The sequence below is a fragment of the Hylobates moloch genome, unplaced genomic scaffold (genome assembly GCF_009828535.3).
Source record: "Hylobates moloch isolate HMO894 unplaced genomic scaffold, HMol_V3 SCAFFOLD_4, whole genome shotgun sequence".
In the NCBI taxonomy this organism is placed as follows: domain Eukaryota; kingdom Metazoa; phylum Chordata; class Mammalia; order Primates; family Hylobatidae; genus Hylobates; species Hylobates moloch.
In genome coordinates this window covers 111,502,387-111,514,895 of record NW_026652279.1, presented here as the reverse complement: position 1 = coordinate 111,514,895, position 12,509 = coordinate 111,502,387, and the positions used below count along the sequence as shown (strand labels likewise).

Below are 12,509 nucleotides of genomic sequence, written 5' to 3'. Positions count from 1 at the left end.
TGGACTTCTTACAGAGCAGCTGGCTTGCCTTAGAGTGAACATTCACACCAGACTAAAGCTGCACGGCATTGAAAGTCACATGGCATCACTTCCATTTCATTCTGTTGGTGCAAAATGGGTCACAGGGCCTGTCCAGATTCAAAGTGAAGGAACCACACTTCCCTGCAAGTACCAGCAGCAGTGGTCACTGGGGGACGATTTTCAGAGAGTTGCTACCACATCCTAGAAAACTTTTAATTAGTTAATTCCATTCATTTCATCAGTAGTTTCTTTAAAAAACTTTTAAATTATTTTTAAAATTTTTGTGGGTACATAGTAGGTGTATATAGTTATGGAATACATGAGATGTTTTGATATAGGCATGCAATGCGTATTAATCACATCATGGAGAATGGAGTACTCAAGCATTTATCCTTTGAATTACAAACAATTCAATTACATTCTTTAAGTTATTTAAAAATATACAATTAAGTTGTTATTGACTACAGTCACCCTACTGTGCAATTAAAATAGGTCTTATTCTTTCTATATTTTTTGTACCCACTAACCATCCCCACCTCACCTCCAACTCCCCACTACCCTTCTCAGCCTCTGGTAACTATCCTTCTACTCTCTATGACCATGAGTTCCGTAGTTTTGATTTTTAGTTGCCACAAATAAGTGAGAACATGGGACGTTTGTCTTTCTGTTCCTAGCTTATTTCATTTAGCATAATGACCTCCAGTTCCATCCATGCTGTTCCAGATGCCTGGATCTCATTCTTTTTCATGGCTGAATAGTACTCCATTGTGTATATATACCACATTTTCTTTATCCATTCCTTTGTTGATGGGCACTGAGGTTGCTTCCAAATCTTAGCTATTGTAAACAGTGCTGCAACAAACATAGGAGTGTGGATATCTTTTCTATATTCTGATTTCCTTTCTTTTGGGTATATACCTAGGAGTGGGATTGTTGGATGATGTAGTAGCTCAATTTTTAGTTTTTTGAGGAACCTCCAAACTGTTCTCCATAGTGGTTGTACTAATATACATTCCACCAGCAGTGTACAAGTGTTCCCTTTTCCCCACATCCTTGCCAGCATTTGTTATTACCTGGCTTTGGATATAAGCCATTTTAACTGGGGTGAAATGATATCTCATTGCAGTTTTGATTTGCATTTCTCTGATGATAATGATGAGCACCTTTTCATATGTCTGTTTGCTATTTGTTTTCTTTTGAGAAATGCCTATTCAAATCTTTTGCTCATTTTTTGATCAAATTATTAGTTTTTTTCCTATAGAGTTGTTTGAACTCCTTACATATTCTGGTTATTAATCCCTTGTCAGATGGGTGGTTTGCAAATATTTTCTCCCATTCTGTGGGTTGTCTGTTCACTTTGTTGATTGTATCCTTTTCTTTGCAGAAGCTTTTTAAACTTGATGTGATACCATATGTTCATTTTCGCTTTGGTTGACTGTGTTTGTGGAGTATTACTCAAGAAATTTTTGCCCAGACCAATGTCTTAGAGATTTTTCCCAATGTTTTCTTGTAGTAGCTTTATAGTTTGAGGTCTTAAGTCTTTCATCCATTTCAGTTTGATTTTTCTATATGGCGGGAGATAGTGGTCTAGTTTCATTCTTTTGCATGTGGATATCCAGTTTTCCCAGCACCATTTATTGAAGAGACTGTCTTTTCCCCAGTATATGTCTTGGCGCCTTCGTTGAAAGTGAGTTCACTGTAGAGTGTGGATTTTTTTGGGGTTCTCTATTCTGTTTCATTGGTCTATGTTTCTGTTTTTATGCCAGTACCATGCTGTTTTGGTTACTATAGCTCTCTAGTATAATTTGAAGTCAGGTAATGTGATTCCTCCAGTTTTGTGCTTTTTGCTTAGGATCCCTTTGGCTATTCTGGGTCTTTTGTGGTTTCAGATAAATTTTAGTATTTTTTTTTTTTCTATTTCGGTGAAGAATGTCATTGGTATTTTGATAGGAATTGCATTGAATCTGTAGATTTCTTTGGGCAGAATGCACATTTTAACAATATCAATTCTTCCAATCTATGAATGTGGAATGTCTTTCCATTTTTTAATGTCCTCTTCAATTTCCTTCATCAGTATTTTATGGTTTTCATTATACAGACTTTTCACATCATTGGTTAATTCCTGAGTATTTAATTTTCTGTGTGGCTATTGTAACTGGGAGTACTTTCTAAGTTTCTTTTTCACATTGTTCACTGTTAGCATATAGAAATGTTACTGATTTTTTTTTTTTTTGAGATGGTGTCCAACATGGAGAAGCCCCATCTCTGCTAAAAATGCAAAATTAGCCAGGTGTGGTGGCACATGCCTGTGATCCCAGCTACTCCGGAGGCTGAGGCAGGAGAATCGCTTGAATCCGGGAGGCAGAGGTTGCAGTGAGTCGAGATCGCACCACTGCACTCCAGCCTGGGCAACAAGAGCAAAACTCTGTCTCAAAAAAAAAAAAAAAAAAAAAAAGAAAAAGAAATCAGAATATTGTTTCCAGCTATTAATAATTCATGGTGCTGCAGACCTCTTGAATCATCATTAAAAGTCAGAAATCTAAGTGAAAATAGTGTTGCTCTTGCATTCAATTGTATTATAAAGCACTTAGCACTGGATATTATGAAGAGTTTGTCTGTGTTCCAAAGTATAGCATATCTTTGGAGGAGTCCATAAGAGCTTAGGATCAGTCCTATCCTGAGACACAGATAGGCATTCTTTGTTTTCTGCAGTGAGATGAGCAGATAGGAAGGACCAGCACCAAGAATCTGACTTGCTCTGGGGGTTGCATGGATGCAGAAGAACCACAGGGAAGCGGTTGGTCCAGCTGCCCAAAAGAAATCTTTGAAGCCCATGCTGACCAGTTTCTAGAGTCCAGTACAACAGTTCTATTTACTGCTATATAACACAATAATGTTCACCCAACTTTTATAATCACCACCCTGATTCCAAAACACTCTATGAATAAATGATCATTTGAAAGTTGATAGCTAATGATTAGAGGTGGGAGTCAATGACTAGTGAAAAGCTGAAAAACTATGTTATGCATGGTATTCATAATAGCATAGAAATACTAAAAACAGGTTAACTCTTACAAAGTTACAAAATCACAGCAAAGATATTAAAATAGCACGTTACCTTAATGGTACAAGCAATTTCAATTCACCTTAATGAACTTCTTTCTCATGATATTTAATGTACCCCAGATTCATTTCTAACATCATTTAATTACTATATGAATTCTAAGAAACACTTTAGATATAGTAAATAATACATCTTGGAAAGATCTAAGTGAATAAATAATACATCTACAAAGATTCAGAAAAATTTAGAATATTCTGTCGATCTGCATGAAGTAATCAGTAGTTCATGCTAGTGGATCACACACAAAAAGGTAAACCATGAAGCCACTTCTCCCAAGCGGCAGGATGGCAGAACATGAATGTCATGGCCCAGGTGAGGCTTACAGGCTCTGTCGCTACTTTGCTTGTGCAGCAAAATGTACCCTATTCTGCTGTTTGTTTTATGTCATTTTCCATCATACTTACTTTGTCTATGTACTTCACGGGCAATCAAATGTAATTTATTTTATTAATTGCTTTTTAGTCACTAGAATTGCCCATATATGTGACTTCATTTCCCAATAAATATGTCTGTAAATCTGTCTTTTATGTTCAAAGTAATCCTTTCCCCTAAAATCAACTCTGAATTAACTTTCAATGCCTCTGTGTAAAAAAAGTACATAAGACTGTTTCCAACAAAATCAGGGCGCAGCATAAATACCTGCAATGTGGTAATGAGATAATAACAGCACTGACTGCCCACTGCACACTAAACAATTTACATCTTCATCTCATTTAATTTCCTCAATGACATCAGGATTATCCAACAAGGGCAGTCATGTGTCTCAGCAGGTATATGAAAACCTGTAACGAGGAGTCCAGGAATGGTCAATATTTGGAAATCCAACTAGCCAGGCCACAAATGGCCTCAGTTTTCTGAGGTTTGCTCTTTGTGAAATAAGCCTGCAGAATAAACCCAGTTGTCCAGCAGTTTCAGCTACCTACTTCAATTCACTTGTGACTCTACTAGCAAAAGTATTAAAGGATTATGGACATCTTTCCAAGGCAGCGTACTAGCTAAAGGCACAGAAAGAAGGAGAGAATGAGGCTGGGTGGGCTCACTGGGGGCATAACTCATCGTGAGGTTTCCTGATCTGGGTGAGGGATGATGTGTGTGGTATATACTGGATGTGGTATTTCCTTTCTTTTTTCTTAGGTGGATTAAGAGCTTTTTTGTCGGGCCGGGCATGACAAAACAAGGATCACGCCTGTAATCCCAGCACTTTGGGAGACTGAGGCAGGCGAATCACAAGGTCAGAAGATTGAAACCATCTTGGCTAACATGGTGAAACCCCGTCTCTACTAAAAATAACAAAAATTAGCCGGGCGTGGTGGCAGGCACCCGTAGTCCCAGCTACTCGGGAGGCTGAGGCAGGAGAATGGCGTGAACCCAGGAGGCAGAGCTTGCAGTGAGCCGAGATCACACTACTGTGCTCCAGCCTGGGCGAGAGAGCGAGACTCCATCAAAAAAAAAAAAAAAAAAAAAAAAAAAAAAGAGCTGTTTTGTCTCTGCATCTTCACAACACAGCCTAAAACAGCCTCAAACACAGCCTAAAACAGCACTTTAGGAGGCTAAGGTGGGTGATTACTTTAGCCCAAGAGCTTGAGACTAACCAGGGAAACATGGTGAAACCTCATCTCCACAAAAAATACAAATCAGTAAACAAATTAGGTGGGCATGGCAGTGTGTGCTTGCAGTCCCACCTACTCTGGAGGCTGAGGTGGGAGGATTGCTTGAGCCCTGGAGGTAGAGGCTGCAGTGCCACTGCACTTCAGCCTGGGTGACAGAGCAAGAGCCTGTCTCAAAAAAAACAACAGCAAAAGATGAACATACGTGCATGTTTATATAATATATAGGTAGATGATATTAGTGTAACTGCATAACACTATGTGAAAAATGAAGCTTTAGTCCCCCTTGGAATACACAAGTGAGTATGACTTGTTCCCTGCTTCAAGGGGCTGGTGATCTAGCAGAGATCACAGATGTGGAGCAGGTAATCTAACAAGATAGGCAACACAACAGGTGCCAGGCCTGTGGAGGCCCAGAGAGGTTGCACCCAGATGGATGAGTCTCCTAGATTTCATTAGCTTCTTCACAAGCGCTTTAGTGCCCAAAGCCAAAGGACAAAGTAAGAGGGAGGGGCACGGAGAGCCCCACAGCAGGAGGACTTATGAGAAATGGGACGGAAGACGAAGTGGTTTCGTGTCCTTCAAATTAGATGGTCTAGGTACTTGTCTTTCCCCTCCATGCAAGATGACTCATTCTTAGTATATTCATGTGTAAAACTGCTTTGGATTTTAAGTGCATGGAAGACCAGAATCATGTCACACTAGTGTGTATTGCACAGCATATGACATAGAACTATGTTGAAACAGTGCTTAGCACATGACTTTTGGAGACGACAGAGATATGACCAGGCAGAACTGTCCTCAGGTCAATTACTAAAGTACATGAGAGTATTCTGGTTCCCCCAGCCCATCCTCTTGCCTTCTTGTACGCATTCGCCCCTGTCCCTTGGCCCCTCTCTATGTTGCCTTTTAGCTTCCCAGAGCCTCCTTGCTTTGGGTCTCACCCAGGCCTGACACTGTTGCCGAGACCTCTCTAAATTAGCCTTTCGTCCCCTCTCCTACCTGTCAAACGGCTCTCTCGTCTCTCCACCAAGGGGAGGGCTATGTTGTTAAACTAACACTAATGTATGAAAGCCCGCATTGCTAGCTTACACTTGTACTATCTCATAAAAGTTAATTTTTAAAAGAGGTGCTTTGAAATTTCAATAAGCAAAGGCTTCAGCTGAGATTATTTTCTTTTTGCTTTCCTGGCCTCTGAAGTTATGCTTTCAGGAAACTGCTTCTCTGTCTTCAGTGTTAACCCAAGCTGGCCCTTAGATGCATTTGTCATGTTCAAGTGCCCTCTGGAGGCAAAAATAGTCTCCTGTTAGATAAAAGACATGCCTGCCAATGACCCACAAATGACTGGTCCCTGTGCTGTGGGGTCCATTCATTCCCGTCTTTGTGCATTCCCAGCACAGCCCTGCCTCAGGGCCTTCAGCTTAGGCATGGAAAATTCTTTGGCCTGGAATAGCTGTCCCAAAGACTATCCCATGACTGATTCCTTCACACCATCCGCTTCAGCTCAGCAGTGTTTTCTCAGCCGTGCACCGCATCTAGCCAAGTGGACCTTCCCACTCTGTCATGTCACGCTGTTTCCTTGTCTTCCGGCACTCAGCACTATCTGAAATAATCTTCCATTCACTCAACACGTTCATCGAGTGCCTGACCTAGGCCCTGTCTCATGCACTTGGGATAGATCAAGGTACAAATGCAACACGTTCCCTGCCCTGGTGGAATGTACAGGTCTTGGGAATCACATTGTTTCCTTCTTCATCATCAGCCTCCCCACTGGAATGTAGGCTCAGTGAGAGCAGGGACCCGTCAGCCTCATTTACTACCTTATCCCAAGAGCCTAGAACTGTGCCTGGTACATCCTTCATGGTCAATCAATATTTGTGGAATGAATAAACAAATGTTTATGTTAGCCAGGCACAATGGCTGAGGCGAGAGGTTAGCTTGAGGCCGGGAGTTCGAGACCAGCCTGAGCAACGTAGTGAGACCTCTGTCTCATGAAGAAATCTTTTTAAGTTTATATTTTCTATCAGGATACACAACTAACATTTTAAACTTATTTTGCTGTCACAAAGTTCATTCACTCCATTATCACAAGTCTCTAAAATGAGACAAACTGTATACCTCATTATTATTCAAATGATCAATAACAACAATAGTTAGCATTTATCGACCACTAAGTATTAGACACTATAATAGTGCTTTATATGTATTGTCTCATCTTCACAAAATTTCGTGAGGCAACTAACACCATTTTTCACTTTTAAGATGAGAAATTTGAGGCTTACAGGAGCTTCTCACTATCACAAAGTCATCAGGTGGGAGAGCCAGCTTTTGAGGACTGGACAGTCGACCCAGAGTCCATGCTGTCAGCCTCCTCCACACAGCCACGTTCACATCAGGAAGTCTGTATTAGTCAGCGGCTCCCTTTACCATCCTCTAAAGAAACCCTGCACTCTCTTAGCAGGGCCTGTGAGATCCCACAAGATCAGCCCTGCCTCCTTCACTAGTCTCCTTCCCATTACCTCTCCTCCTACCCTGACTGGAGCCCCTGCAGCTCCCAGACATGGCCATGCCTTCCCCCACCTCCTTGCAATCCAACGCTGTGTTCCCTTCTTCTTCCCTGCCTAACTCCTACTCCTACTTCAAGGCTCAGCTCTTGCCCCAAGCTCCAGAACCTTTCCTGGTCCTCTGGGCTGGGTTCTGTGCCCATGCCCTACTGCTCCCAGCCCCCTGTGCCTGGCTTTGTGATTCTCAGTGAACGAAATGAGGTGCGGCTTTTCATCTGCAAATTTCTGGTGCTTAATTGGAACAGAGAAATTGACTAAATACTTTGAATGATGGAGCATTTAAGAATTGGCCATGTTTTACAAATTTAGGCACAGCGAGGCAAACAATCCCATTGTAAATAAGAGGGTTAGTGCTGGGCACAGTGGCTCACACCTGTAATCCCAGCACTTCGGGAGGCTTAGATGGGAGGATTGTTTGAGGCCACCAGTTTGACAACAGCCTGGTCAATATAGTGAGACCTACTTCTCTACAAACAAACACACAAACAAAATAATTAAAAATTAGCCAGGCATGGTAGCACAGGCCTGTAGTCTCAGCTACTTAGGAGGCTGAGGTGGGAGGATCATTTGGGTCTGGGAGCTCGAGGCTGCAGTGAGCTATGGTCACGCCACAGCACTCCAGCCTGGGTGACAGAGCAAGACCTTGCGTATTAAAAAAAAATAAAAAAGGGTTAGAATGTGGCCCATGGAAGTCCTCAAAGGTACAGTTGCATGAAGCTGAGAAGCAGCAGCATGGAGCAGGGGGTACTCAGAGCATCAACTGGCAGAACCAGATCTTTCCTCTCATTCCCACCCCAAGAGACTTTTCCGACTCATCCAGCTGGAAGCAGAGAGGCTAGGATTTCCCTCTCAGGTGTCTGACCCAGAGCCTGCATGCTAATCTCTAAGGCAATGGCATCTCAACTCTGCTGGGCCTTTATTTGAGTGTCCTTTCAATGGTTATATCTGCCTATGTTTGCCCAGAATCACTAATTTAATGAAAGCATTTTTAAAAGATGTTTATAAATGGCTAAATATCTAGTGATAGGTGCCATATAAATATTTAGATACCAAGGGTCTAAATCCAGATTATTTTTACTGGGGGAACCATTATTAATGTAATTATAAAATAGTACATTGTGAAAATGTACACACAAGAGAGAAGGAGAGAGAAGAGAAAGAGGGAGAAGCTGCATACACTTGCTATTTCACAACAATGATGCAATCCAACTTTTTTTTTTTTTTTTTTTTTTTTTTGAGACAGAGTCTCGCTCTGTCACCCAGGCTGGAGTGCAGTGGTGCGACCTCGGCTCACTGCAAGCTCTGCCTCCAGGTTCACGCCATTCTTCTGCCTAAGCCTCCCGAGTAGCTGGGACTACAGGTGCCTGCCACCGCGCCTGGCTAATTTCTTTTATTTTTAGTAGAGATGGGGTTTCACCATGTTAGCCAGGATGGTCTCGATCTCCTGACCTTGATCCGCCCGTCTTGGCCTCCCAAAGTGCTGGGATTACAGGCGTGAGCCACCGCGCCCGGCCTATCCAACAGTTTACAAAGATGATTCCTTTAGACAGATACTAACTAAAACTCACTAGGGGCAGGGCCCTGGGCCCAGCAAGGAGTTAGTCACAGCTCCTGGGCCTCAGCAGGGAACACTGAGTAAGATACAAGTACCTGCCCTTGCTGGGCTTGATAACTCACAACTGTAATCCCAGTGCTTTGGGAGGACAAAGCAAGAGGATTGCTTGAGACCAGGAGTTCAAGAGCAGCCTGGGCAACATGGAAAAAACCCATCTCTACAGAAAAATACAAAAATTAGCTGGGGGTGGTGGCGCACGCCTGTAGTCCCAGCCATTCAGGACACGGAGATGAGCCTAGGCCCAGGAGTTCGAGGATGCAGTGAGATGTGACCATGCCACTGCACTCAGGCCTGGGTGGCACAGCAAGACTCTGTCTCAAAAAAAGAAAAAAAAAGAAAAGATTTTCCCTTGAGGTTGGAGCCACAAGGACCATGAGTTTAGCAGGGGCTCCTGCCGGCTGCACCAAGCAACTCTCCCAACACTCATAGCTCTCTTCTGCAGAAACAAACTGCTTCCATTTCCCCAAACGTGCTCTGCCGGTTCACACCTCTGTGCCTTTGCATGTTTCCTGTAACTGGGATGCTCGGTCCGTGCAGAGTGGACATGTGTCATGTTTTTTGGCTGCCTAGCATTGTTTGAAAACCCCGGCTATGTTCTGGGAATTTCCTAACACATGAGTGAGTCCTGCCTCTCCAAGGCAGTTGCCAGAGATCCCACTCGGCCAGGCTTCTATGCAGAGCAGGGTACAGGCACATGACCCAGCCTCCCTCCATCAGCTGCATCTACATGAGATACCAACTTAGAGATAAGCAATCCAAGGCAGTGGATGCAGTGTGTAAGTGATGTACCGGGCAAAGCTGGTAATGCAGGCACACAGCTTTGGAGGAGCAAAGGTTACCAGGCTGTGGCCCTGGTATGAGAAGGGGCGGCATCACAAACCATCACATCCGGAGCTCTGGGGGGGCAGCAACAGTGGTTTCCACTGCAGGCCAGGTCTGCGGTGGGCATAGGGCCTTTTTGCAGGAAGGTATTCACGGCATTCCACCTCCCCATCCAGCAAGCAGAAGAGTCACTCTACAACCTTTTAATCCTTTTAATCAATCTCTTTTGTGCTTCTGTTGATTACAACTAAGAGCCTGGCTTAGTTGCAACTCTCCTGGCCCCTGGAGTAGACGATACACCAACTACATTCATCCTCTTAATAAAGGGCCAGATGCCATTTATGTTGGCATGGAGGTCTCCTGTGGGCCTCCCCTGAAACTTCTATTCCATCCCTCATTCATTCCCTCCAGGGATGCCCCCCTACCTCCACGCCTCTTGCCGCATACCCCCCTGAATTATAGTTCCTTGTTTCTTCCTCCTCTGCTTGGACAATGATTTATTTTCTTTTCCTTTTTTTTTTTTTTGAGATGGAATCTCGCTCTGTCACCCAGGCTGGAGTGCAGTGGCGCAATCTCGGCTCACTGCAAGCTCTGCCTTCCGGGTTCACACCATTCTCCTGACTCAGCCTCCCGAGTAGCTGGGACTACAGGCGCCCGCCACCACATCCGGCTAACTTTTTTTGTACTTTTAGTAGAGACAGGGTTTCACTGTGTTAGCCAGGATGGTCTCGATCTCCTGACCTCATGATCCACCTGCCTCGGCCTCCCAAAGTGCTGGGATTAGAGGCGTGAGCCACCTCGCCCGGCAACAATGATTTCTTTGAGGCTAGCCATTGGCTCTTTCACTTCTGCATTTCCAGCAGTTAGTTTGGGTTGACAGCATCCAGCACAGGATAGGTGCTAAAGGGAAGTTTGCCATGGATAGGAAGGGATGCTCCAATTTGGCTTCTGAGAACCAGGAATCCGAAACAGGTGCTCTGGGGCGGCTGCGTCTAACATAGATCTCGGTGGATGGCACAGATTTCAGCAAGCAGAATTGGTTGGGATCATCCTGCCCATATTGACATGTAATCTGTTTTTAAAAATTATCATAATCCTCAGCATTTTTCAATATCCTTAATATGCTGTAGGGGACATTCTCAGTTGCCTAACAACACTTCCCTCACCCTTCTTTTTTTCAGGTGTGAGTGGTGATGTCTCAGGGAAGGTGGTCCCTTCCCACAGCCCCGAGGGGATGAGTCCTCATTGCTCCAAACCAGAGATTGACAAACTACAGCCTGCTAGCCAAATCTGGCCTGCCACCTGTGTTTGTATGGCCTCATACCATACAAAATGCTTTTTACATTTTTAATTCACTGGAAAAAGAACAAAAAAATGCTTTGTAAGAGGTAAAAAATATATGAAATTCAAATTTCAGTGTCCACAGTGACATTGGAACACAGGCATATGTATTTGTTTCCGGTGTCTCTAGATGCTTTGGCTCCACAAGAGCAGAGCTGACTAGATGTGACAGGGACCCCATGCCCTGCAAAGCCTGAAATATTTACTGGCTGGTCCTCTTCAGAAGAACTTTCTGACCCTATTCTCAAGCGATCATGCTAACACCAGTCTCCTCTGAGTGTTGATTTTTGGGAGGAGTATGAGACCAATTTCTAGGCCAATGAAACACAAGGGGAAGCCTGACAGAGGGCTGCTGGGAAAGATTGTTTTCTCTGATGAGAGGAAGATATGTGAGCGTGCTTCCTTCCTGCCTTTGGATAGTGCATGTATGGATGTGATAGGCAGAGCTGTGGCAGCCATCTTGTAGTCATGAGGGAAAGGCTAAGAGACTTACAGAGAAGCTGCCCCAGATACTCTTGAGCTGTTAAATTAACTGGCTCTGGAAACTCTGACTTCTAGAATTTTTTAATTCTAGAATTTAAATTTCTAATCAGCAGCCAAGAACATAAAATGGGAACTAAAATTGCATAATCAAAAGGAAGTTTTCTTCTTTCTTGCTTTTTTTTTTTTTTTTTCACAGATGGAGTTTCGCTCTTGTAGCCCAGGCTGGAGTACAATGGAGCGATCTCGGCTCACTGCAACCTCGGCCTCCCAGGTTCAAGCTATTCTCCTGTCTCAGCCTCCCAAGTAGCTGGGACTACAGACCTGTGCCACCGCTCCTAGCTAACTGTTGTATTTTTAGTAGAGTGGGGGTTTTGCCATGTTGGTCAGGCTGCTCTCGAACTCCTCGGTCTCCCAAAGTGTGGGGATTACAGGCACGAGCCACCGCACCTGGCCTTGAGTCACTTTTATTTCTTTTCAATGAACTGTTTGTATATACTTTTTGTCCATGTTTCTGGTGGCTTAATCATCTTTTCCTTATTGATCTGAAAGAGCTCTTTTACACTGGTGATGTTAGCTGTCTTTATGCATTATGAATTGGAAATATTTTTCCCAATTTGTTATCTAACTTTTTATTTATTGTGGATTTTGCCACACATTTTTAAACAATTTAATTCATCAGTCTTCTAGTTTTAGGAGGCCTTTTGCTATATTGTGCTTTTTTAAAAAACTGTAAAGTTATAAAAATTATTCTCAATGTTTCTTTGACTCATTTTATTGTTTTATTTTAAAATTTAAATCTTTTGGGCCTGGCACAGTGGTTCATGCCTATAATCCTAATGCTTTGAGAGGCTGAGATTGGAGGATCACCTGATTCCAGGAGTTTGAGACCAGCCTAGGCAACATAGTGAGACCCAGTTTCTAGACAAAAAAAA

At 43.3% G+C, this 12,509-nt stretch overlaps 1 pseudogene; it reads right to left on the bottom strand.

Annotated features, from left to right (window-relative positions):
- The window catches only part of LOC116467485 (small ribosomal subunit protein mS31-like), a 37,631-nt pseudogene extending 27,751 nt beyond the window's left edge, over positions 1-9,880 (bottom strand).
- Between the last annotated feature and the right edge of the window lie 2,629 nt (positions 9,881-12,509).